We start from the raw sequence: 26,379 nt of genomic DNA on the forward strand, positions 1-26,379 counted from the left end.
ACTGAAATGCTACATCAGCAAGCTACAAGGTTGCATATAAACTGTTTGACGAAATTACAAATAGCAATTAGGCCAAATTGTGGTCAGATTGGAGCAGGGACATTACAATGTGAATGATAACAAAGAACTTTCCATTAGAAACACAACAGAGCAAATCATGGTCTACAAATAACATTGGCCGATTTTTAAAATGTCATCAAGAGTAGAGGCTCACACACACACACACACACAAGACTCAATGAAATACTAGCAAACTATCAGTCTAGATGTGTTGCAAATACAAAAATATATTTTGGATGTGGTGGCAAAACATTGGGACAAGAATGACATATGAAAAAAATTACCAATCTATGTAAAATCCACAAGCAATAAAGATTGAAGGAAAGAGTGTTTAATTTGCGACGGCAAGATAAAAGCAATAGTCAAAGGCAAAATTTCTTGACAATACAAGGCAAAAGAAATTGTGTTCATCTTTAGTGATATGAAGTCAAAGGATCGAGCTTACTTAGGAAGGCACCATGACATAATATGAGCCACAGGAATGGTCAAAACTATGTTTAATAAAAGGAAGTTTCTATAATGGTTGTACTGAAGCAAATAGACCCTACATGGTAGTGTTGAATTGTTGAAAAAACAAGGAAATTCGTATTAGGAGAAGATTCAACATAAAAATTGATGGCTGCAATGGTCTTTTGAATCAAAAGAAAAAAAAATCATATTAAGCATGATAAAAGATTTATTTCATTATGTGCCTCAACTTACTAAGTTAAAGAAAAAATACAAATGAAATTAATTAAGAAAAGGTTAGTTTATATTTGAATATATATCTTCATTAAAAGGTGTGCTCATTTGAGAGTGTATAAAAATATAGTGAAAGCAATTGGTAATTTGTGTGAGATGTGAGGAAAATATAAAAAGAAATGAGTATGCAAAGAAGTGTAGAGTAGGTTAGTGCAAAAATATTATAAGGTGAAGAAATATGAAAAGGTGCTAAAATATATATGCATATTTATTATTTGATCTACATTAATATAAGAAGTCAAAGAAGTGTGTGAAAAGGAAGAATGAAGAGTGAGTGGTATATATAGATTTATTAAAATCTGATATATATATATATATATATATATATATATATATATATATATATATATATATATATATATATATATATATATATATATATATATATCTATATATATATATATATATATATATATATATATAGAGGTCAGAATAATAACAAAGAAATTATGTATTCATATAAGAGTATGAGTGTAAAGAGTATATGAACTGATAAAAGATTATGTTTGGAAGATAAAACATAAGTATAGAGCAGATATAAGAAGAGAAGTTGTGTGTTATAAATGTCCATCATTAGTTGGGTTGGCAACATTAATAAGCTAGAAGGAGAAGTTTGTGTAGTGGGTTGGTGCTCACAAAGACGAAAGTGGGGAGTTGGTGCTTCCAGTAGGTCGGTGCTTGCGAAGTGCAGGAGTGCAAGCTTCCAGTGAGTCGATGCTCATAAACATAAGGGTTGGAGCTTCTATTGGGTCGTAGCCTACAAAATATTGTGAATAATAGTTTATATAAGAAAGCATTTATTTGCCATGGTTTTCTCCCATATTGGGTTTTCACGTAAAATCTTGTGTAAGTGTGTTCAAGTGCATAATTGTTTATTTTGATCTTTAATGATATTAAGGCAATTGTTTGGATAAATGTTTAAAATTGTAAAAGTTGTAAGTATACTAATTCACCCTTGCCCCCCTCTTCACACCAAGGAGGCTTGGTGATTACCAACCCTAATCGTATACGTGATATATACCCGATATTCTCCCTCCCAAATATGTAAATGAATCACATGGATGATGGAGGGTGACTATTGAAAGTTGAGGAAGGGTCATAATTATCCCCTCCATGATCCATGTGATGATTATGACACATTAGGCTTCTTCATATGGGTTGAAAGGGGTCATAGGTTATCCTATGACCCCTTTCGACCCATATGAACAAAGGAAATGTGTCCATAGGGGTCCTAGGTCATCATCTACAATAACCTCTCGCAGTTCTGGGAGATTCAACTTTGTTTGAAATTGGCATAGCGATCTCGATCGATGCCAAACCTCACAACGTTCCTTAGTAACTAGTGCACCACAATGCAACTTTTGAACTATTTGTCATGGTATCGTTTCATCGGTGCCGTTAGCTCTAGATACTTGCAAGAACCTTAGTAACACCACTGTTTTGTCCACGAAGAACCTAGAACGTTTGAGAGCACCCCGAACCAGAGTGTCTCCAAGATGCCCTAAGCATGTTTGGGTTGCGATCTTCTGACACTTGTAAATCAAATCTCGTGAGGCCTATCAACAAACTATCAAATGGTAAAGGTCTTTAATATTGACCACTACAATAACCTCTCTCATTTTTGGGCAACTCAATTTTGTTTGAAATTGGCACAGCAATCTGGGTTGATGCGAAATCTCATAGTGATCCTCAGTGAATTGGTGCACCATTGTGCAACTTTCAAACCATATTGATCTTGACATCGTTTTGCTGGTACCGTTAGCTCCAGATGACCAGGTGAACCCTAGTGACACCACTATTTTGTCCATGGAGATCCTAGAACATTTGCGAGCACCTAAAACTGGAGTGTCCACAAGGTGCGCTCAGCATGTTTGGGCAGCAATCTTCTGATGCTTGTAACTTGGAGATCGTGAAGCCTATTGATGAATTGTCAAATGCTATAAGATCACGATATGGATTTCTACAATAACCTCTCTCAATTCTAAGATATTCAATTTCATTTGAAAATGGCATAGCAATCGCGATCGATGCCAAACTTTGCAATATTCCTTAGTAAATAATTGCACCACTGCAAAAACTTTGAATCATTTGTTGTGGCATCCTTTTGTTAGTTCTATTAGCTCTAAATGATTGGGTGAATCCCTATGACACCACTATTTCATCCATGGAGAACCTAGAACATTTGTGAGCTCCCCAAACTGGAACATCTCCAAGGTGCCCTAAGCATGTTTAGGCAGCAATCTTCTGACACTTGTAACTCAGAACTTGCGAGGCCTATTGATAATCTCTTAGATGGTAAAGAACCATGATATCAATGTCTACAATAACCTCTTTCAGTTCTGGGAGATTCAATTTTGTTTGAAATTGGCACAGCAATCTTAGTCGATGCCAAACCTCACAGTGTGTCTTAATGAATTGGTGCACTACTTCGCAACTTTCGAACCATTCGTCGTGGCATTGTTTCGTTGATGTTGTTAGCTCTCAATGGCTTGGTGAAGCCTAGTGACACTATTTTTTCGTCTGCAGAGAGCCTAGAATGTTCAAGAGTGCCTCATGCCTAACTGTCTCCAAGGTGCCTAAAGCATGTTTGGGTAGAGATCTTCCGACACTTGTAATTTGGAGCTCCTGAGGCCTATTGACGAATTGTCAGATGCTTTAGGATCGTGATATCGATGTCTACAACAATTTCTCTCATTTATGGGAGATTCAATTTCATTTGAAATTGGCACAATGATCTCGGTCGATGTCAAACCTTGCAGTGTTCCTTAGTGAATAGGTGCACCACTGCGTAACTTTTGGAACCATTTGACATCATTTCATTAGTGTCGAAAACCCTACCCTCACCCCCTAGTCAGGAAGCTCCAGATGACCGGGTAAACTCAACGTACACCACTGTTTCGTCCACAGAGAGCCTATAATGTTCACGAGCACCATGAACAAATATTCACCACTCCACACTTTAAATCTCATACTATGCTAGGGGTTGTGCATAATATTTGTTTCTATTATTTTACAAATCATTGTCACTTTTATCAACGTGCAATGACTAACACTCAAATTTTACCTGTGAAGAGTAATATATTTGCAAGAAAGCACGACAGGGGACGTGGTTGACTTTCAAACCAAACCAATTTTGGTGCATTTACAATAAACAAATTTCTTTGCTATAATTGTGTTTCCCATTTCATAACCTCTCTCAGTTCTAAGAGATTCAATTTCATTTGAAATTGGTACAACGATCTCGTTTGATGCCAAACCTCGTAGTATTCCTTAGTGAATCAGTGTACCATTGCACAACTTTTGAACCATTTGTCATGGCATTGTTTCGTCAACCTCGTTAGCTCTAGAAGGTTGGTGAACCCTAGTGATACCATTTTTTCATCCACGGAGAGCCTTGAACGTTTGTGAGCATCCCAAACTAGAACATCTTTAAGGTGCCCTAAGCGTGTTTGGGCAGTAAGCTTCTGGTGCTTGTAACTCAAAACTCGAGGCCTATTCTCAAAATATTAGATGGTAAAGGACTATAATATCAATCTCTATAATAACCTCTCTTAGTTTAGGGAGATTCAATTTCATTTGAAATTGGCACAATGATCTTGGTTGATGTCAAACCTCACAATTTGCCTTAGTGAATTGGTGCACTACTACACAACTTTTGAACCATTTTTTGTGGCATCATTCGGTCAATGTCATTAGCTCTGGATGGTTTGGTGAATTGTAGAGACACCACTCTTTTGTCCACGGAGAGCCTAAAAAGTTAAAGAGTGTCTTGAGTTTGAGCGTCTCCAAGGTGCTCGAAGCATGCTTGGGCAGCGATCTTCCGACAATTGTAACTCAAAGATCATGAGGCCTATCGACAAACTGTCAGATGTTGGATCATGACATCAATGTCTACAATAAACTCTCATGTATGGGAGATTCAATTTCATTTGAAATTCACACAACAATTTCAGTCGATGCCAAACCTCTTAGTGTTCCTTAATGAATAGGTGCACCAGTGCGCAACTTTTGGAACTGTTTTTCATGACATCATTTCGTCAATGCTATTAGCTTCAAATGTATGGGTGAACTCCAGTAACACTATTGTTTCATCCATGGAGAGCATAGAACGTTCATGACCACCTCGAACCAGAACATCTCCAAGGTGCCCTAAGCATTTTGGGCAGCAATCTTTCGACAGTTGTAACTTGGAACTCGTGAGGCCTATTGATGAAGTGTCAGATGGTATAGGATCATGATATCAATGTCTTCAATAACCTCTCTGAGTTCAGGGAGATTAAATTTTGTTTGAAATTGGCACATGAATCTTAGTTGATGTGAAATCTCGTAGTGTTCCTCAATGAATTAGCGCACCACTACACAACTTTTGAACTATTCGTCGTGGCATCGTTTCATCAGTTTCGTTAGTTCCAAATAGATGGGTGAACCCTAGTGACACCATTGTTTCGTCCATAGAGAGCCTAGAAAATTCATAAGCAACCTGAACCAGAGTGTCTCCAACTTGCCCTAAGCACATTTCGGCAACAATCTTTCGACGCTTGTAACTCAAGCTCATGAGGCCTATTGACGAATTATCAGATGCTACAGGACTGTGATATCGATGTCTACAATAACCTCTCTCAATTTTGGAAGATTTAATTTCATTTGAAACTGGCACAGTGATCTCAGTTGATGCCAAACCTCGTAGTGTTCCTTAGTGAATTGGTGCACCCCTCTGCAACTTTTGAACCATTCATAGTGGCATCATTTTGTTGGTGCCATTAGCTTCGAATGGATAAGGGGAGACCCTAGTGACACTAGTATTTTGTCTATGTAAAACCTCAAACACTCACAAGCACCCAGAATCAGAGTGTCTCCAAGGTGGCCCTTATCATGTTTGGGCAGCAATCTTCCGACGCTTATAACTCAGAGCTCATGAGGGCTATCGACAAACTATCAAATGCTACAAGACCGTGCTATCAAGATCTATAATATCCTCTTCATTCTGGGAGATTCAATTTGGTTTGGAATTGGCACAACAATCTCAATCGATGCCAAACCTCGTAGTGTTCCTTAGTGAATTGGTGCACCACTACGCAACTTTCGAACCTTCATTGTGGTATTGTTTCATCGGCACGGTTAGCCTTGGATGGTCAGGTGAACACTAGTGACACTACTATTTTTTCCATGGAGAGCTTAGAACATTCACGAACACCCCTAAATGGAGCATCTCTATGGTGCCCTAAGCACTTTTGCATAGCAATCTTCTTACAATATTAACTCGAAGCTCATTATGCTTATCGATGAACTATTAGATGCTATAGGATAGCGATATGGATGTCTACAACAACCTCTCTTAGTTCTAGGAGATTGAATTTCATTTGAAATTGGAACAGTGATCTCGATCGATGCCAAACCTTCTAGTGTTCCTTAAAAAATGGTGCACCACTGCACAACTTTCAAACCATTCCTCGTGGCATCGTTCCGTTCATGTCATTAGCCTTGGATGAGCGGGTGAACCCTAATGACACCATTGTTTCATCCATGGAGACCCTAGAATGTTTGAGAGCACCTTGAACCAAAGCATCTCCAAGGTGTCCTAAGCACGTTTGGGCAGCGATCTTCTGACACTTGTAACTAAGAGCTGATGAGACCTATCTATGAATTGTAAGATGCTAAGATCTGTAATACTGATGTGTACAATAACCTCTCTCAGTTTCGGGAGATTCAATGTCATTTGAAATTGACACAATGATCTCGGTTGATGCAATATCTCATAGTGTTCCTTAGTGAATCGGTGCACCACTGCACAATTTTCAAACCGTTCATCCTAACATTATTTCAACAGCTTCGTTAGCTTTGGATGGTTTGGTGAACCCTAGTGACTCCACTATTTCATTCACAGAGAGCTTAGAAGATCCGTTAGTAGCCGAAATCAAAGCATCTCCAAGGTGTCATAAGCACATTTGCACAACAATCTTCTAATGCCTGTAACTTGAGTTTGTGAGGCCTATCAATGAACTGTCGATGTCTACAATATCGTGATATCGATATCTACAATAACCTCTCTCAATTCTGAAGCATCTCCAAGGTTCCCTAAGCAGGTTTGTGTAGCGATTTTCTGACACTGTTAACTCGGAGCTCGTGACACATCGATAAACTGTCATATGCTACAAGACCATGATATCAAGATCTACAATAGCTTCTCTCAGTTCTATGAGATTCAATTTGGTTTGAAATTGGCACAATGATCTCAATCAATGTCAAACCTTGTAGTGTTCCTTAGTGAATTGGTGTACTACTATGCAACTTTTGAACCATTCATCGTGGCTTTGTTTTATCAGTGCAATTAGCTCCGGATGGTTGGGTGAACCCTTGTGACACTAGTGTTTCATCCATGGAGATCCTATAACATTTGTGAGTACTCTAAATCAGAGTGTCTCCAAGGCTCACTAAGAATTTTTGAGCAATGATCTTCCAACACTTGTAACTTCGATCTTGTGAGGCCTATCAATAAATTTTTAGATGGTACAAGGTCATGATATCAATGTCTACAATAACCTCTCTCAGTTCTAGAAGTTTTAATTTCATTTGAAATTGGCGCAACAATCTTGGTCGATGCCAAACCTGGCAATGTTCTTTAGTGAATAGATGCATCACTGCACAACTTTCGAACTGTTTGTCATGGCATCATTTCGTCAGTGTTGTTAGCTCTGGATGGCCGGGTGAATCCTAGTGACACCATTATTTCATCCATGGAGACCATAAAATGTTTGTGAGCACCCTAAATCAAAACGTCTTCAAGGTGCCTTAATCACATTTGGGCAACAATCTTCCGATGCTTGTAACTTAGAACTCGTGAGGCCTATTGATGAACTGTCAAATGGGCAAGACCATGATATCGATGTCTACGATAACATCTCTTAGTTCTGGGAGATTCAATTTCATTCAAAATTGGCACAACGATCTCGATAGATGCCAAACCTCATAGTGTTACTTAGTGAATTAATGTACCACTGCCCAACTTTCAAACCGTTTGTTGTGGCATCGTTTCATCAATGTCGTTAGATCCAGATTCTTGGATGAACCCTAGTAACACCACTATTTCATCACAGAGAGCATAGAACATTCGCAAGCACCCTAAACCAAAATGTTTTCAAGGAGCCCTAAGCGCATTTGGGAAGCAATCTTCTGACCCCTATAACTCAAAACTCGTAAGGCCTATCAATGAACTATGAGATCGTACATGACTGTGATATTCTTGTCTACACTGAACTCTCTTAGTTTTGGGAGATTTATTTGATTTGAAATTGACACAATGATTTCAGTCGATGCCAAACCTCACAGTGTTCCATAGTGAATCGGTGCACCACTACGCAAAATTTGAATTGTTCTTTGTGGCGTCGTTTCTTTGGCATCCTTAGCTTTGGATGGCTGGGTGAACCCTAGTGACATCACTATTTTTTTCACAGAGAGCCTAGAACATTTGCGAGAACCCCAAACCAAAGTGTCTCCAAGGTGCCCTAAGCATATTTGGGTAGCGATCTTTTGACGCTTGTAACTTAGAGCTCGTGATGCCTACCAACAAACTATCATAAGCTATAGGACAATGATATCAATGTCTACAACACCCTCTCTCAATTTTGAGAGATCCAATTTCATTTGAAGTTGGCACAATGATCTCACTCGATGCCAAACCTCGTAGTGTTTCTTAAAAAAATTGGTGCACCACTGTGCAACTTTCAAACTATTCATACTGACATTGTTTTATCAGTGCCATTAGCTTTGGATGGGTAGGTGAACTGTAACGACACCCTTGTTTCATCCATAGAGAGCCTAGAACATTCGAGAGCACCTAGAAATGGAGTGTCTCCAAGGTGTTGACACAGTGATCTTGGTCGATACCAAACCTCGTAGTGTTCCTTAAAAAATTGGTGCACCACTGCACAACTTTTGAACCATTCGTCATGACATTATTTCTTCAATGCCTTTAGCTTTGGATGGGCAGGTGAACCCTAATGACACCATTGTTTCATCTATAGAGAGCTTAGAACATTCGAGAGCACCTAGAACCAGAGCGTCTCCAAGGTGCCCTAACCATGTTTGGGCAATTATCTTCTAACACTTGTAACTCATAGCTCATGATGCCTATTGACAAAATGTAAGATGCGAAAGGTCTATAATTGGCATCTACAATAACCTTTCTTAGTTATGGGAGATTCAATTTTGTTTGAAATTGGCATAGTGATCTCGGTTGATGCAAAATCGCGTAGTGTTCCTTAGTGAATCGGTGCACCACTGCACAACACCATTTGTCCTGTCATCATTTTGTCAGTGTTGTTAGTGCCAAATGGTTGGGTGAATCCTAGTGATACTACTGTTTCATCCATGAAGAGCCTAGAACATTTTTGAGCTGCCCTAACCAAAGCGTCTTCAAGCTACCCTAAGCATATTTAGGCAGCGATATTTCAACACTTGTAACTCGAGCTTGTGAGGCCTATCAAAAAACTGTCAGATGCCACATGACCATGATATCAATGTCTACAATAACCTTTCTTATTTATGGGAGATTCAATTTCATTTGAAATTGGCATAGCGATCTCGGTTGATGTTGAATCTCACAGTGTTCCTTAGTAATTGGAGCACCATTGCACAACTTTCAAACTGTGCATCGTGGCATTATTTTATTGGAGCCATTAGCTCTAGATGATTGAGGGAATTCTAGTGACCACTATTTCATTGACAAAGAGCCTTGAATGTTCGCGAGCACCTTGAACCAGAGTGTCTCCAAGAAGCCTTATGCACATTTGAGCAATGATCTTCTGACCCTTGTAACTCAGAGCTTGTGAGGCCTATCAACAAACTATTAGATGTCGCATGACAACAATATTGATGTCTACAATAACCTCTCTCCATTTTGGGAGATTCAATTTGATTTGAAACTAGCACAGCTATCTTGGTCGATGCCAAACCTAGCAATGTTCCTTAGTGAATTGATGCACAATTGCTCAACTTTCAAATCGTTCTTTGTGGCATTGTTTCATTAGCATTGTTAGTTCCAGATGTATGGGTGAACCCTAATGAAACCACTATTTCTTCCATGGAGATCCTAGAATAGTTGCAAGCACCTTGAATCAAAGCGTCTCCAAGGTGCCCTTAGCACATTAGTGCACCAATCTTCCAACACTTGTAACCCAGAGCTCGTGAGGCTTATTGTCAAACTATCAAATGCCTCAGGACCATGATATTGGTTTCTACAATAATTTCTCTCCATTCTGGGAGATTGCATTTCATTTGAAATTGGCACAATGATCTTAGTCGATGCCAAACCTAGTAGTGTTCCTTAGTGAATAGGTGCACCACTATGCAACTTTCACACCGCTTGTTCTCGCATCATTTTGTCAATGTTGTTAGCTTCGCATGGTTGGGTGAACCCTAGTGACACCACATTTATGCCAATGGAGAGCCTAGAACATTTGCAATCACCCTGAATCAAATCATCTCCAACGTGCCTTAAGCACGTTTGGGCAGCAATTTTTTGACACTCTTAACTCAAAGCGCGTAATGGTTCTCAATGAATTGTCAAATGTTAGAGGACAGTGATATTGATATCTACAAGAACTTCTCTCAATTCTAAGAGATTCAATTTCGTTTGAAATTGGCATAGTGATCTCGGTCAATGTCAAACCTTGTAGTTTTCCTTAAAAAATTGGTGCACCACTACACATTTTTTGAACCATTCATCATGGCATTATTTTCTCAACATCATTAGCTTTGGATGGGCAGTGAACTCTAATGACACCACTATTTCATCTATAGAGAGCCTAAAACATTCGAGAGCACCCCGGAGCGGAGCATCTCCAAGGTGCCCTAAGCACATTTGGACATCAATCTTCTGACACTTGTAACTCAAAGCTTATGAAGCCTATCGATGAATTGTAAGATGCTAAAGATGTATAATATTGATGTCTACAATAACCTTTCTCAGTTCTAGAAGATTCAATTTCGTTTGAAATTGGCACAATTGTCTCAGTTGATGCAAAATCTCATAGTGTTCCTCAGTGAATTGGTGCGCCACTGCACAACTTTCAAACTGTTTATCTTGGCATCATTTCATCACAACTATTAGCTTCAGATAGTCGAGTGAACCCTAGTGACACTACTACTTCATCCATAGAGAGACTAAAATGTTCATGAGCAGACCAAACTAGAGCGTCTCCAAGGTGCCCTAAGAACATTTGGGCAGCAATCTTCTAACACTTGTAATGTGAGCTCGTAAGGCCTATCGATAAACTGTCAAATGCTACAAGACCATGATATTGATGTCTACAATAAACTATTTGTGTTCTAGGAGATTCAATTTCATTAAAATTGGCACACCGATCTCGGTCAATGCCAAACCTAGCAGTGTTCCTTAATGAATAGGTGCACTACTACACAACTTTCAATTGTTCATTGTTGCATCATTTTGGCAGCACCATTAATTCTTGATAGCAGAGTGAATCCTACTAATACCACTTTTTCGTTCACAGAGAGCACAAGGTGTTTGCAAGCACCCCAAACCAAAACATCTCCAAGGTGCCCTAAGCACATTTGGGAAGCAATCTCCTGATAATTGTTTTAAATTATTTATTTATTATAATGCATGTATTTGAAAATGTATTAAATAGGTGAATTTGGCAGGGTTTTCGACAGTGATCTTAGCGAATGCTGCTAAATCTGGCTAGTGAGTTTTTTTACAAACCCCATCATGGCTGATAAAGAACTGTTGGCTAATATTACTGGTGTTACTTCCTTTTTTGGCGACCGAGGAGATGGCAAGGTGGAGGCGATAAGAGGTAACACCGAACATGCATTGGCAGATAAGGACAGCATCAGGTGTGATCGCTCCTCTCCCCAACACTCTGAATTTATTTCTTTATTTACTCCATCTATACCAAGTGGTATTAGCCACTCCACAGACATTTCAGATGTTTCTTTTAACAATGGTAGCAATGCTACCAGAGACAAGGGCATCGCTGTTGTTAAGCCTAAATCCTTCTTGGAAGCAGTTTCAGGCTCAGTTCCTGCAGTGGTCTTTGTTGCTCGCTTCACTAAATCTCTCCATGACGAAAACTTCACAAACAGTAAGCTGTCTGGGGACCCTTTTGTGTTTCATGTCATTCCTAACCATGAAATGTTGGCTGAGATAAAAAATGAAAAAGAAAGATTAAGAAATACTGCCATCTTCTTCTCTGCGGTTGAAATTGATAAAGTTCCTGCAAGAAATTTTTTAGATGACTGGTTTTATGACTATTGGAACTTGAAGCTTGGTTATCAGATTTCTTTTTGCCAGCAAATACAAAGAGGTTTATTTGTTATCTTTTTCAATAATTTTGATTCTCAACTTGTTGTTCTTAAAATGAGTATTGGACTATGGGTAACACCATGTTCCGAGCTCTGGCTTGGAACGCCGAGGCCAATTTAGAAGAAATCATTGCCCTTTCGGCTCTCAAATGGGTCCTTATCAAGAACATTCCTCCTTTTCTATGGAGATTCATCCCTCAGCTTGTGGAACCCCTTGGTAAATTCCTGCACATGGATGACTTGGCAAGACTAGTCCCTCACCTGGACGCTAGGATTCTTTTAGCCCTAAAATCTGGCAATGATCTACATAAAGAATTAACCATTTGCATTGTTGATGAAGTGATCTCTTGCCCTTTCGAAACCTTGGGCGGTTTGAATGCTTGATTTCTTTGCAGAAAGGAAGGGCATCTCAGGAGAGATTACCCTATCATTAAGAATAAGACTCTGAAAAACACTAACCCCTTGAACACCCCCTCTGCTTCCAATGTGAACGCGTCCACTACTAATAAACCCATCTCCTTGCCTCCTCCATTTTTTGCTTTGCAATCTTTCCCCCTATCTCTTTGCCGCCTTCGTCCTTGCTAAATGTCTCTATTACTAGCATCATTAATGCTAATGGCTTTCAAACTGTTACTAAAAAGAGGAAAAATCGGTCGAATAAAAACAATGTGGCCTCTAATGAGCCAGTTTTTCCCCCTTCTCTTACGGGTAATACGAGTATTCATGTGCAAGAGTTTTCCAAGCCTTCCGCTCCCTCCTTTTCAACTCTAGAAACTCCCTCCATTCTAAAACTTCCAATTAAAAAATTCCAAGAAATTTCGGATGAGTATTTTGTGGAAGTCATACCAGCTGCTTCCTCTATGATTAAAAACCAGCCTTTGATGCTGGATAACTCCTCCCAACCCATGTCTGAAGGTGAGGATATTCCCACTTCAAAGAAGAAAGGGAGACCCCTTGGTTCCAAAAACAAAGGAAAAGGTAATAAGGTTCCAAACAATACTGTTTTGGGTAATGCTCCTTCTATGGAGGATAATATGGAGTTTGAAGCATCCATTTCTAAAATTCTGCCTCAATGAATTGCATCTCTTGGAATATTAGAGGACTTGAATGTTTCGGTAGGAAATTTGTGATTAAGAATTTTCTTAATGCTAAGGGTAATATAGATTTAATCATGTTGCAAGAAATTAAAGCTATTGGATTCTGTTTGGAATCCAATCTTAATTTTATTTGGAAAGATGTTGTGAAAATACACACTAATCACCCTCAGGGAAGAGGAGGTGTGGCTATCTTACTCAACCCAAAGTGGGGTCCTCGAATTAAATGTTATGGGATCTCTCCCTGCAATAGAGCTATATGGTTGATTATGAATTATAATAATATGGAATTTGGTATATGTGTTGTTTATGCTGCTAATGACTTGTTACTAAAATTTTGCACATGTGTAAAATTTAAGTATGAAGACAAGGAAAATGCACGAATGTCCATTTCTCAAATATACAACTGATATGTACAATCTTTTGTTTTACATAGAATGGAATGAGTGTAAAAATGCTAGAATGAAAAGTCTCACACAAGCCATGAGTCTAACTATCTTTCATATGTACTAAGAACAAGAAAAATAAAACATATGGAAAGAAGTCAGAGATAACCAGTCATTTCCTTTCAGACTTTGACTAGTTAGGTGTTCTCTATTGTCGCCTTGTCGCTCCTGGTCCAACTCTCAATCCGGTAAGCTCCTGGTTCTTTGTTCCCCTACAAGAGAAAGAGGTGGGGTTAGATCATTACGATCTAAGCAATGACTGATTTTCAACTACATACCCACATATGTCATATTTCTCTTACTCTGAATACATATCAAAAATAGTATTCTTAAGTGCTCAAATGCAAAACACAGAAAGATAGTTTCATGAGTGTCATGAGCCCGTGCTTGAACCCCATAAGATGCAATTTCAAACATCTAAAAATGCAAGCAAAAGAGCTATTGAATTTGAAAATCTAAGAATGCTGTATTTATTGCCAAAGATCAGAACGTTAACAACTTCAGAACAATCCATCAAAGGAGATCATAAAGTGAATTCAGAGAAAAGAAATATGCCTTTTGAATAACTTGACAATTATTGAGTACTGGTCTCCTGACATATTAAAGTTTCCAAATAAAGGACTGGACTTTAAGTTCAAAACAGATATAAACCTTTGAAATTTTGGCAGGGGAAAGAAATTTAGTCATAGAGGTTGAGCAATATGGAGCCACATTTCAGATGGATTATGGGTTGGTATACTGGAAATCAAGATTAGAACATGAACGCAGCTCGGTTTTAAATACAATTCAGCAACCTTTGGTGACAAAAGAGACATGGCTGTATTTTAGAATGCATTCAAACTTATGGCTCGAACCTCATGATATACTAGTTCAAATATCACGAAAGGATACAGTAGTAACTAAAGAAAGCATATATGTGGAACGACCGATGATGATGTTCATGATGCACCCGCATTGAAAAAGGCAAATATAGAAGTGTTGCAACAACAAGAAGTGCTTCTGACATAGTTCTCACAGAGCTAGGTCTCAGTCATGCAATCTTTCAGAGAATATTAAAAATTATACCATATATGCCATGTCAATCACAATATGTATTGTATTGGGCTTTATGCTTTTGGCTTTAATCTGGAAGTTTGATTCCTCACCATTTATATTGGGGTTTACTGCAATTAAAAGTCATGAAGAAGATATTGGAAAAACAATAAAAACTCTATCATTTTGATTCCGGCAAAAAAGAACAATGGCGGCTTCAGACCAGCAAGCTCAAATGGAGAGAAGAAAACTAGAACAGAAAATTCAAAATTGACAAGAATAGCAATAAATATCTCATGGCAGCATCAACATTCATGGCAGCAAATAATATGCATATAAAAAAATAGCAAACCCTACAACCACAGCCAATAGAAATTGAAGTTTGTTTGCAAATGCTACAGGGGGGTATTTAAAACCGAACAGAAAAATTTATACTTTCATTTGTCATATTAAACACAAGGCAGCTGGAAGACAGGGGCGTCAAAGTATTCAGTTAATGCTTCTCAGTTAAAAGGGAAAACACATCTCCAGTAAGAAGGAAAGAGAAACTTGCTAAACAAGATTGAGGGTTCTGATGGTTTGACTAAGGACTATACTGTCATATCAAATCAAAGTAGAGGACAAAGATGCTCATCAAGAATACACCCCAGCCGTAGTAAAAGAGATAATCTTCAACTCGAGTGCATACATATTCACTTGTGTAAGTACTGTGAGAAGAAAAACAAAGCTGAAGTATAAAACAAAAATGTGATAGATTCATTAATGCCGAGGTAAAACCTAGAGAATGTGGTAGGAACTGGACTGTTGTCTTTTGTTGCCAACAAAGCTTCATTTCATTTGAAATATCAAATAGAAGACCAGTTGCATTTGAAATAAATGGGAAATCTGGCTCATCATAAGACAAATCAAAAGCCTGTGAGGAGAATAATCAATTAGCCGAACCATTACAATGAGAATACAGCTGATAAGGAAAACCCAGCAGTGTGGGTTTATTTACTTTATGATTCTATGGAGCTATTGTATGTGCACAAACACAACAAACTCAAGTAGCTGGAATTTTTCAAAAAAAAAAAAAAACATGCTTTTCAGTTTCACAAGGACGGCTTCAAACCTCAAAACAACAATGACCTGTTATAATCCTTCTATGGCAGATTACAAGAAATCCGAACAGCAAAATGACAATATTTCAAATATCTTTCCAGCAAATAACACTCATGGTGGCTCAATATTTTTAATTCAGCATAAGAATATTGAAATGGAAAAGCACGGAAAGCTCCAGTTTGTTTTTAACAACAAATAGCATGAATTTTGCTAAAAATGAAACATTCCAAGATTCCCAAATGCTCATGATAGTTGTGAGAAAACCAGTATGAGATGTATTATTTGTTAAACAATGTGCAAATAATCTCATAATATCAAAACTTGCAAATTAATGGAACCCAAAACTCAAGCTTCAAAATACCTTACAATGGCGGCTATCACAGAATAATCTTCAGCAAATCTGTCACAATGGCCGCAGGCTAAAACCAAAAAACCCTTATTCTTCCCCTCTTCACCGTCAAGTGCAAAATGATAAAAAAAGGAAGGAAACTTTTAGGGTATTCAATCCTTTGTATGCCCTTTTTCATAATTGTATAAGATTTGAAGTCCACAGGTAGAGATGGGATTTTATTTTATTTTTAAAGTTTTATTGTTTTTATTGTGAGGGAGGGGGTTTATATTGTTGCCTTAGGAGTTTTTGTGAGAAGGGTTTGTATTATTTGCATATGATTTTATTTAAGACGAAATATTAAAATGATTAATCATTTTAATGTTTTTGTTCATTTAAATGCAAATGAGGGGGATTTTTTTTATTTTCTTTTTGTAATAATCTAATTGTAAAGGGAATCTTTAAATGATGAAATTATAAATCATTTAAAATATTTTCCTATTTCAAAATGCAAAAAGAAAATGAGTCATTGCATATGTCATGGTCTTTATGGACAAGATATTTTGGAAACATGTGGAGAGAAAATAGGGGGTCAAATTTGACTTTGCCAGGTCAGTTTGTAGATATTAGTGATCAGTTGGAGTGTTTGGGGGTAGTTTCTGATGAGTCATAGGCCTCATTATAGGTTACTAAAGTCTTAGGAGTTATAAGACTTGATTTTTGGAAGTTTCTAAGCCCTGACTTTGAGGCTTTTATTCTGCATTCTACCCAAGAGTTGTAGGGGATACTTGATGAATTTTGCAACTCATTTTTTAGAGGAGTTTGGATTATGCAGGAGAGTATTTTGTGACTACTTTCTGAGTCCTAGTTCTTTTTGCAAAATTTGTAATTCATCTTGGAAAGTTCAATACAGGTAATAGAATTGTGTTCATGTTATTTTGGTGTTACTTGTTAAGCCTTCTTTCTTCTTGTAGTTCTGTGTGTGTATCAAAAAATGATTTGATGAAGTAATTTGTGAGTTTTTATTGTTCCTTATTAGTTTGCCTCATTTCAGCATCTGGATGTAGGAAAGTAAGTCTACCTGCATATTGTAGTTTGTGTTTTAAAACCTTATTACAAATTATTTATGTAGGTCTTTATAGAAAAATGTGTTTTGCATTTACTCCAAATGGTTGTCTGATCCTTCTCTGTTAAGTGTGTTTAAGTTTTCCATACCTTTTTGGTGTATCACCATTTCCTACTTTAGGCTGTAGGTTTAAGTTCATTTTCTGCAACTTCTTCCCTTTTCCCTTCAAGTTTAAGTTAGGATCTTGGAAATATCACTGAATATCCAATAGGAGCCGGCCTAGAATCCGGAGGTCTCATTTCATTTGCATGTCCCACGAAGTGAAGTGATTCCCATGTTAAGTAAGGATTACTGAATTCTTTGAGTTTAGTACTAGGTGCAAATCCTGAAACTTAACATAACTATATTGAAAGAACTTTATTTTGGTCTTGGCTCAGCTTGCTTCCTAATATACCGTGGTTTTTTGGAGGAGATTTTAATATGACAGAAAACTAGGAAGATAAAATGGGAGGTCTTCCCTTCTCCTAGAAAGATCAAGAAAGAAATACTTGGAACAATTTTTAAAATGCTAAATCTTTATTTGATCCCTTTAGTGGGAATAGAAATACCAACCTAGGACTTTGGTTTACTTGGTGCAACTTGTAGAGAGGCCAAGCTAGAATCTATTCTAGGCTGGACCGATTCTATGTCAATAGCAATTTTTTCTCTATTCTTCCTGATAAACATAATAGTCTTGTGAGTATCTTCTCGTCCACCCTTTCGGATCATCATCCTATCTCCATATCCGTCAGTTTTTGTCCTCCCCTGATCTACAATAGTCAAGATTACCATAAGTTCATTCTCAATACTAATCTTCTGAAAGACGAAGACACCCTTACTGCTATTTCCATAATAAGGCTTATCAATGATTCTCATTATCCCTCCCTATCTCACATTGATAAATGGAAGTTGAATGTTGCTGCTTGGCAAAAGTTACTCAAAACTGTGGGTCAAAAGAGAGCTAAATACTTTAGATTTAAGGAGTCTTGGCTAAATAATAATCTTTATAATGTGGAGATGGCTATTCAAAATAACTTTGATGATCCTTATCTTGGTCTGCAACTGGCTCATGCTAAGAATGCTCTTAGGAAGCATCATCATCTTAAAGCTTTGGGGGCTAGGGTTCATTTAAGAGCTCACTGGCTCAAATTTAGGGATAGAGGTAGTAAATTTTTCTTCAATCTTATTAAGTAGAAACAGGCTAAAGAGAATATTGATAAACTGTTAATTGACAATTGGATGAGCATTGATCTGGATGCTATTAAGGAAGAGTTTTCTCAATTTTATGAGAATCTCTTCACCTCTGAGGATTCTCAAGATGTTGAGGCTCTTTGAAACCAGTGTAGAGGTCTTATTCTCAAAAGGATTTTGAATAATGATGCTTCCTTTCTTGAGCAACGTTTAACTCTTGAGGAGATTAAGCAATCCATTAACTCTTTTAGTAATGACAAAGCCCCTGGTCCTGATGGGTTGCCTGCTGAATTCTATAAATTTAATAGTTCTTGGATTTCTAAAGTTCTTCTTGATGTTTACAATGAAGCCATTGACATTGAAACCTTGGGTAGAGACATTAATTTTGGGATTATCAAACTTATCCCTAAGGAGGGTGATAAATCCCTTATTAAAAACTGGCATCCCATAACCTTGTTAAATCTTTCCTATAAAATCCTTGCTAAGGTTATGGCTCGTAGGCTGGAGAATATTCTTCTTAAATTCATTTTCCCTTCACAAACTGGCTTATTTAAAGGTAGATTTATTCTCAAAAACCTGATCACTAGTTGGGAGGCTCTCGATTGGGCTAAGCACACTAATCAAAATCCTGCTATGTTTTTATTGGATTTTGAAAAGGCCTATGACAGAGTGGAGTGGAATTTCATTATTATGATGCTTGATGCTTTTGGATTCCCTTCTTCTATGACATTGTTAAAATGCTCCTCAAAGATGTGTATGCTCAGGTCGATGTTAATGGATCCCCATCAACTCCCTTCCCTCTAGGTAGATCGATTAGGCAAGGATGCCCTCTTGCCCCAATCCTCTTTGTTATTGCCTCTGAAGTGCTTTTCTATATCCTTAGGGACAACACTCTTTCCCCTACGAGTAAAGGTATCACCCTCCCAGATGGTAAGGATCTTATCAATTGCCAGTTTGCTGATGACACCTCCCTTTTCTTTGAAGCCTCTGAGTCCAATTTTGAAGCCTTGATTAGTAAACTTAATTTATTTTGTAAAATATCTAGAGCTCAGTTATCCCATTCTAAATCTATTTGTCTTGGATGGAAAAGCCAATCGCCTGATTGGTTTGAAAAGTTTGGTTTTCAATGGGGTGGCCCATCCAAACACGTTAAGCATCTGGGTATCCCCTTCTTTGTTGAGCCATCCTTAAAGGAGATGTGGAACTGGATCAAGGATAAGATCCATAGCAAGCTTAACAAATGGCACAATAGATCCTTGTCTTTTACAGGTAGAATTCAAGTGTGTCAAAAAATCCTCTCTACTTATAATATTTATTATGCTTCTACCTAGATGTTTAATGATTATCAAGTGTTGGAAATTTAGAAAGCCATTAGGAATTACCTGTGGTCTAATGGCAAAGGAAACAAAAAGATTCATTCCATCAATTGGACTTGGTGTCATACTGACAAGCTTCTTGGGGGCTTGGGTCTTAGGGACCTTAAGTTAAGCGCCCTAGCTTTGGCCTCTAAATGGACCTTTCATGCTTTGGAGGGAGAGGACCCCTAGAAAATCCTGATTTGTAATAATATTTGAAGAGATTATCCAAAAAAGGCTAAGTTTTGGAAAAATCTTCCCCTTGCTAACCTTATTTGTGGTGACTTTCCTACCATAGTTCAAGGCTCTATTGTTTTTAAGTCCATCTGGAAAGCCTGGGATTGTGTTAGGCATTTCATCACCAACAAGGATTTCTTTGATGATAAGATCCTCCATGGAGAAAGGTCCATTTGGTGGAACTTTAAGCTGGGCAATAAACCCCTTGCTCTTACTCAATGCTGCTCTGCCAAGTTCTGGGCTAACCACAGGATCAAGCAATTCACTGATATCTTTGAGAAGGACACCCTTATTTAGTGGGATGAGTTAAAGAATAAATTTAACCTTCTTGATGTTGATAAGAGGACTTATAATATGATTGTTAAGGCTAGTAAGGATATCCCTTCTTTATGTCATGTTGATTATGACAGATATCTAAAAGTTAAATGGCCTGATGGTATCATAATCTCTAAACTTAGAGCTAAGGATATTTACAAAATTATTAATCACAATGAAGATATTATAAGTCATATTAATAACACTTGGTATACTGATTTGGACATTTGTGCTTGGATGAAACGGTTTGATTATCTTTGGAAAAGTTCTATTGACCCTAAAATCAAATGTTTTAAATGGTTGCTTATTCTTAACAAGTTTCTTGTTAGAAGCTCCTCTAATACTGATTATTGCAGCATCTGCAGAGTCCTAAAAACGGGAAGACATATTTTATTTGAACGCAGTTTGTTAAAGAGGTTTGGCTTATGTTTGGTATCTCTATTCCCACTTCCTTTACCATTTTTGAAATTATTACTAGTTTTATTTATAATGCTAAAAAAGATGTTAACATGTTTTGGGATATTCTCTTAGCTAACATTTTGTGGCAGATCTGGAAGTGTAGAAATGAAGAAAGGTTTCAAAAAATACCCAGGCTGCTTACTGAGTCTTTTCGACGTCTCACTTATTTTAAAATTTTCTCGCAGGTCCAAATTATGATGAGAACCAACAAGTCGAAGTTCAAAAGGCTACTCAAGGATGTTTATGCTACTTTCTTTGCTGAACGAGGTTAAAGATGGGCACATATGGAGACAACATTTGGATAATATTAACCTTTTCAATCAAACTGTTAAATGCATCAGAAAGGAGGTCAAGAGGACACCCTAGAGTTTTACAAGCGACAGGATCTATATGCTAAAACAAATCCAAGATTAGAAGAACCTGGTTTGGATGAAAGGTGCTATGGGTTGGATAGCATGGATGGATACCTATGTTGATGTGCTTCATTAGTTTCTCCTCTTGTTCCTTCTCTCTCTCTCCTTCTCGGATTGTATGTAATTCCTCTTTTTTTGTGAGGCTTGTCCTTTGTTGATCTGAATCCATTCAGACTTTATGTATATTTTTTGATCTTACTATACTTAATACAAAAAAAATGTATTAAATACAAAATAAATTTAACAGATTTATCTATGTATTTATTAAAATATTTAATATTTAATATTTAGGTCTTTCATGTATTTTTTATTATTAATTTATTTTCAAATTGAAGAAATATATTTTTTAAATTTTTTTAAAAATTTCTTTCCTTAAATTGAGAAAATTTTAGGGCTCGTTTGGCTATTAGAATTAGCAAATACAACATGTGTCTAGTACTAGAATCTATTAGATGATGGATTTATTAATTCAAAATTTGATTTTGGGTATATGATTGGACCCATTTGGTTCACTTGAAATTTGACGGGTAAGATTTTTTCATATGTTTAGAAGCTAGAATTGGAGAAAATGCCCAAATGTGGAGATTCATCCTAATGATGACATTGCTCTGTCGTATTCCTTTGGTATCAGTGATCTTCGAAAGGGCATTAGCTCACACAACAAACTGTCAATTTCAATTCCACCTCTTAAGGTGAAATCAACAAATCATCATTTTGGGTCAAAAGAGAAATACAAAACCCAAATACCAATTCTAATTTGGCGCATCCAAACTACTAATTAATTTTTTAAGAAATAGACAATACCAATTCTGGTTCAATTCACACAAACAAACGAACACTTCTAAGTTATAGGAACATATGAGATAAGTTTAAAATTTTTTAAAAATCAATATATGACATGTATAACATAATATAATATTATAATAATTAGCTTAATATGGATCTTTGATTTTGATTTAAGATTATCTCTAATTTGATTAAGTTATTTAATTATGTAATGCAATAAATATAATGAAGATAGACAAGAGCTTATAATTGTTGGTAAGTTGCGAGCCTCTTATTGGGGAGGATTGGGTTCGAATGTACTCCCTATTAACATATAATTATTATTATTTTAACAAAAATAATAAATAATCAAGGCCCGATTACCTATCAAAAAATATATAATGAAGATTATATTATAAAATTATTTTAAATTAGTTTTTGGTGCATCTCTTATTAGTGTATCTTTTATGTATGATAGTTTTAATTTATTAGTATAAATTTTAAAATGATAATTTTAATTTATATGAATTACAATTAAATTTTTTATTTTATCTTGGTAATGAATGCATCAATAGATATATTTTATCTTTTGAAATGCATATTTTAATAGTCTTTATTAGTGTTTATTGATGATAGTTTTAATTTATTATTATTTTTAATATATTAGTTTTAATTTACTAGTGTATTTATATGGATAGTAATTTTAATTTATTATTTTTAATATATTAATTTTAATTTATTAGTATATCTATATGGATGATAGTTTTAATTTGTTAGTGTATCTATATAGATGGTAGTTTTAATTTATCAATGTATCTATATGAATGATAGTTTTAGTTGATAGTTTATATTTATTAGTGTATTTATGTAGATAATAGTTTTAATTTATTAGTATATCTATATAGATGATAGTTAATGTATTAGTGTATCTATATGGATGAGTATTTTAATTTATTAGTGTATCTATTTGAATGACAATTTTAATTTATTAATGTATCTATATGAATGAGTATTTTAATTTATTAGTGTATCTAAAAAATGAATTAGAGTTTTAATTTAATAAATATTTTAGTGTATATATGAAAGGTAATTTTTAATTTAATAAATATTTTAGTGTATTTATAAGGATGGTAGTTTTAATTTAAATAATATTTTAGTATATCTATATGAATGATAGTTTTAATTCACTAATGTATCTAAATGGTTAGTAGTTTTAATTAAGATTTTTAATGTATTAGTAAATTCATATGGATGATAGTTTTAATTGAGAGTTTTAATTTATTAGTCTATTCATACAGATGATAATTTAAATTTATTAGTTTATTATATGGATGTTAGTTTTAATTTATTTGTGGATTTACATGAAAAATAATTTTAAGTTATTAGTGTACATCTATATGGATGCGACTTTTTATTTATTAATGTATCTACATAGATGAGAATTTCATTTTATTAATTCATCTATATTGATAAGAATTTTAATTTATTATTGTATCTATATGAATGAGAGTATTATTAATTTATTAGTGTATCTATATGGATAATAGTTTTAATTCATTACTGTATCTATATAAATGTTAGTTTTAATTGAGAGTATTAATTTATGAGTATATTTTAATTAAATTCGCTAATTTATTTGTGTATCTATTTACATGGTAGTTGTAGTTGAGAGTTTTAATGTATACGTGTATCTATATGAATAATGATTTTAATTGGTTATTTTAATTTATTAGTGTATCTATATAGATGATAGTTTTAATTAAATTTTTTAATTTATTCATGTATCTATATGTATTGTAGTTTTAATTTATTAGTGTATCTATATGGATGTTAGTTTTAATTTATTAGTGTATGTATATGGTTGATGATTTTAATTAGGAGTTTTAATTAATTAGTGTATATATATGAATGATAGTTTTAATTTATTAGTGTATTTATATTGATGATAATTTTAATTTATTAGTATATTTATATGAATAGTAATTTTAATTTATTAGTATATCTATATGAATAGTAATTTTAATTTATTAGTCTATATATATGAATGAAAGGTTTAATTTATTAGTGTATATATAAGGATGATAGTTTTAGTTTATTAGTTTATCTTTATTGATGATAGTTTTAATTGATTAGTGTATGCATATGGATGGTGGTTTTAATTGAGAGTTTAATTTATTAATCTGCGTAAATGGATGAGTTTTAATTTATTAGTGTATATATGGATGGTAGTTTTATTTATTAGTATACTCCTAGGATGATAGTTTGATTGTTTTAATCAAAAATTTTAATTTAATAATGTATTTATGTGTATCTATATGGATGGTCATTTTAATTTAAAGTTTCAATTTATTAGTGTATCTATATGGATGGTAGTTTTAATTTATATTATTGCATATATATGAATGGTAGTTTTAATTGAGAGTTTTAATTTATTAGTGTATCCATATGAATGGTAGTTATAATTTATTAGTGTATCTATACGAATGGTAGTATTTATGTTTTCAAAGAGGGGTAAACGCTTTGACCTGGAGCTATGAACCAGTGAGGCCACAAACGGGGGACCTCATCCCCATGAGATTTGAATCTTGATGGCAAGGATAACAACACAACAACTTAACCATTACAACATGCCACTACTGGCTACGAATGGTAGTATTTATAAGAATGATAGTTTTAATTTATTAGTGTATTTTTTTATGGATTATAGTTTTAATTAAGAGTATTAATTTTTGTGTATATAGATTGTAGATTTAATTAATTATTCTATTTATATGGATAATAGTTTTAATTTATTTAGAGTATCTATATCTATGATAATTTTAATTAAGAAATTTAATTTATTAGTGTATTTATATGGATGTTTCTTATACTTTATTAAATAATCGATATGGATATTAGTTTTAAGTGAGAGTTTCAATTTATTAGTGTATCTATATGGATACTAGTTTTAATTTTTAATTGAGATTTTTAATTTATTAGTGCATATATAGGTATTTTTATTTATTAGTGTATTTATATGGATTGCAGTTTTAATTTATTAGTATATCTATATGGATGGTAGTATCTATATGAATGGTAGTTTGAATTTATTTGGGTATCTTATCGATTGTTGTTTTATTTGAGAGTTTTAATTTATTAGTGTATCTATATAAATAATAGTTTTAATTTATTAGTATATTTGTATAAATAGTAGTTTTAATTTACTAACGTATCTATATGTATTATAGTTTTAGTTTATTACTATATATATATAGACAGTAGTTTGAAATTATTAGTGTATATGTATGGATAGTAGTTTTAATAAAGAATTTTAATTTATTAATATATCTATATGGATAATAGTTTTAATTTATTAGTGCATTTATATGGATGTTAGTTTTACTTTATTAGTAAATTTATTTGGATGGTAGTTTTAAGTGAGAGTTTCAATTTATAAGTGTACCTATATAGATGCTAGTTTTAATTCATTAGTGTAATGTGTGGTAGTTTTAATTGAGAATTTGTGAGGCCTCGCCCCGACCCATCCTAGCATCGATGATACATTATTATTTTGATACTCATGACTCGATACGCCAGAACATTATTTGATGCATTGAACATTATTATGATATTTATGATGAGTGATGCTTTACTTTTAGATATTTGATTTCGTCATTTAATGCTTTACGAACATGTATGATGATAAAGTAAATGAATGCAAAACTAACACTTTGATTATGTAATTCTAATGGTCGAAAATATGAGTAGAATTAGATAAGTAATTGATCATTAGAAAAATGGATGTTTTAATTTATATGATTTTTCTGATATGTAAATTACATAATGCATGTGATTTCTTGAACCCACTGATGTGTGCAATGAGTGTGTAGGACATTCAGTTAGGAAACCTAATGGAAAGACGAAACTAAAATCCTTTGTTAAATTGTGCTATCTTTGTATTGTAATTCTTCGAAGGTTATTTTTGGTCTTACTATTCTTCTAGCTTTTAATTGTTCCTATTATGTCTTTAAGGCTTAAAAACATCAAATTTAAGTGCCCTAGAGGTAAGGGTATGGGTGGGGAGTACTTTCCACCCCCTTAGCCTCTTAGTTTGACTTTTAGGGTCACTCAAAAGCCCTATTTTTGATGGATTGCGAAAATTGATTGTAATCTACTTGACTTGAACTCAAACTCAATCTTGAGGGTTACTTGAAGTCTAGTGGAGTTAAGGGATGATACTTAGAGGCATTTTGGAGTAGTTTTTGGGTTGTTACCCAATCTCTAATTTTAGACAAAGTGGAAGATTGAAGGAAGAAAAGGGAAAAGCTCTTCTCAACTTACCATTTTTACCATAACTCTTGGTGAAGGTAGGATTTCTTCACTTATTTGGTTTTGTTCTTCATGTTGTTCATGCTTGAATCTTGCATAAAGTA

General features: G+C 34.9%; 1 long non-coding RNA gene across 7 annotated transcripts in view; it reads right to left on the bottom strand.

The window, feature by feature from the left end:
- LOC149576645 (uncharacterized) overlaps positions 1 to 16,281 on the bottom strand; it is a 69,368-nt gene extending 53,087 nt beyond the window's left edge. For 4 of the 7 annotated variants that reach the window (XR_016362021.1, XR_016362020.1, XR_016362017.1 and 1 more), the window contains exons 1-2: positions 16,161 to 16,281; positions 13,776 to 13,878 (exon numbers count right to left, since the gene is read on the bottom strand). This is a non-coding gene — a long non-coding RNA (uncharacterized LOC149576645). The remainder of the gene's footprint in view (positions 1 to 13,775; positions 13,879 to 16,160) is intronic. The other 3 variants (XR_016362019.1, XR_016362016.1, XR_016362022.1) reach the window with 2 other exon arrangements.
- Between the last annotated feature and the right edge of the window lie 10,098 nt (positions 16,282 to 26,379).

The sequence above is a fragment of the Cupressus sempervirens genome, chromosome 1 (genome assembly GCF_028749045.1).
Source record: "Cupressus sempervirens isolate cs-2001-9-10 chromosome 1, ASM2874904v1, whole genome shotgun sequence".
Lineage (NCBI taxonomy): Eukaryota > Viridiplantae > Streptophyta > Pinopsida > Cupressales > Cupressaceae > Cupressus > Cupressus sempervirens.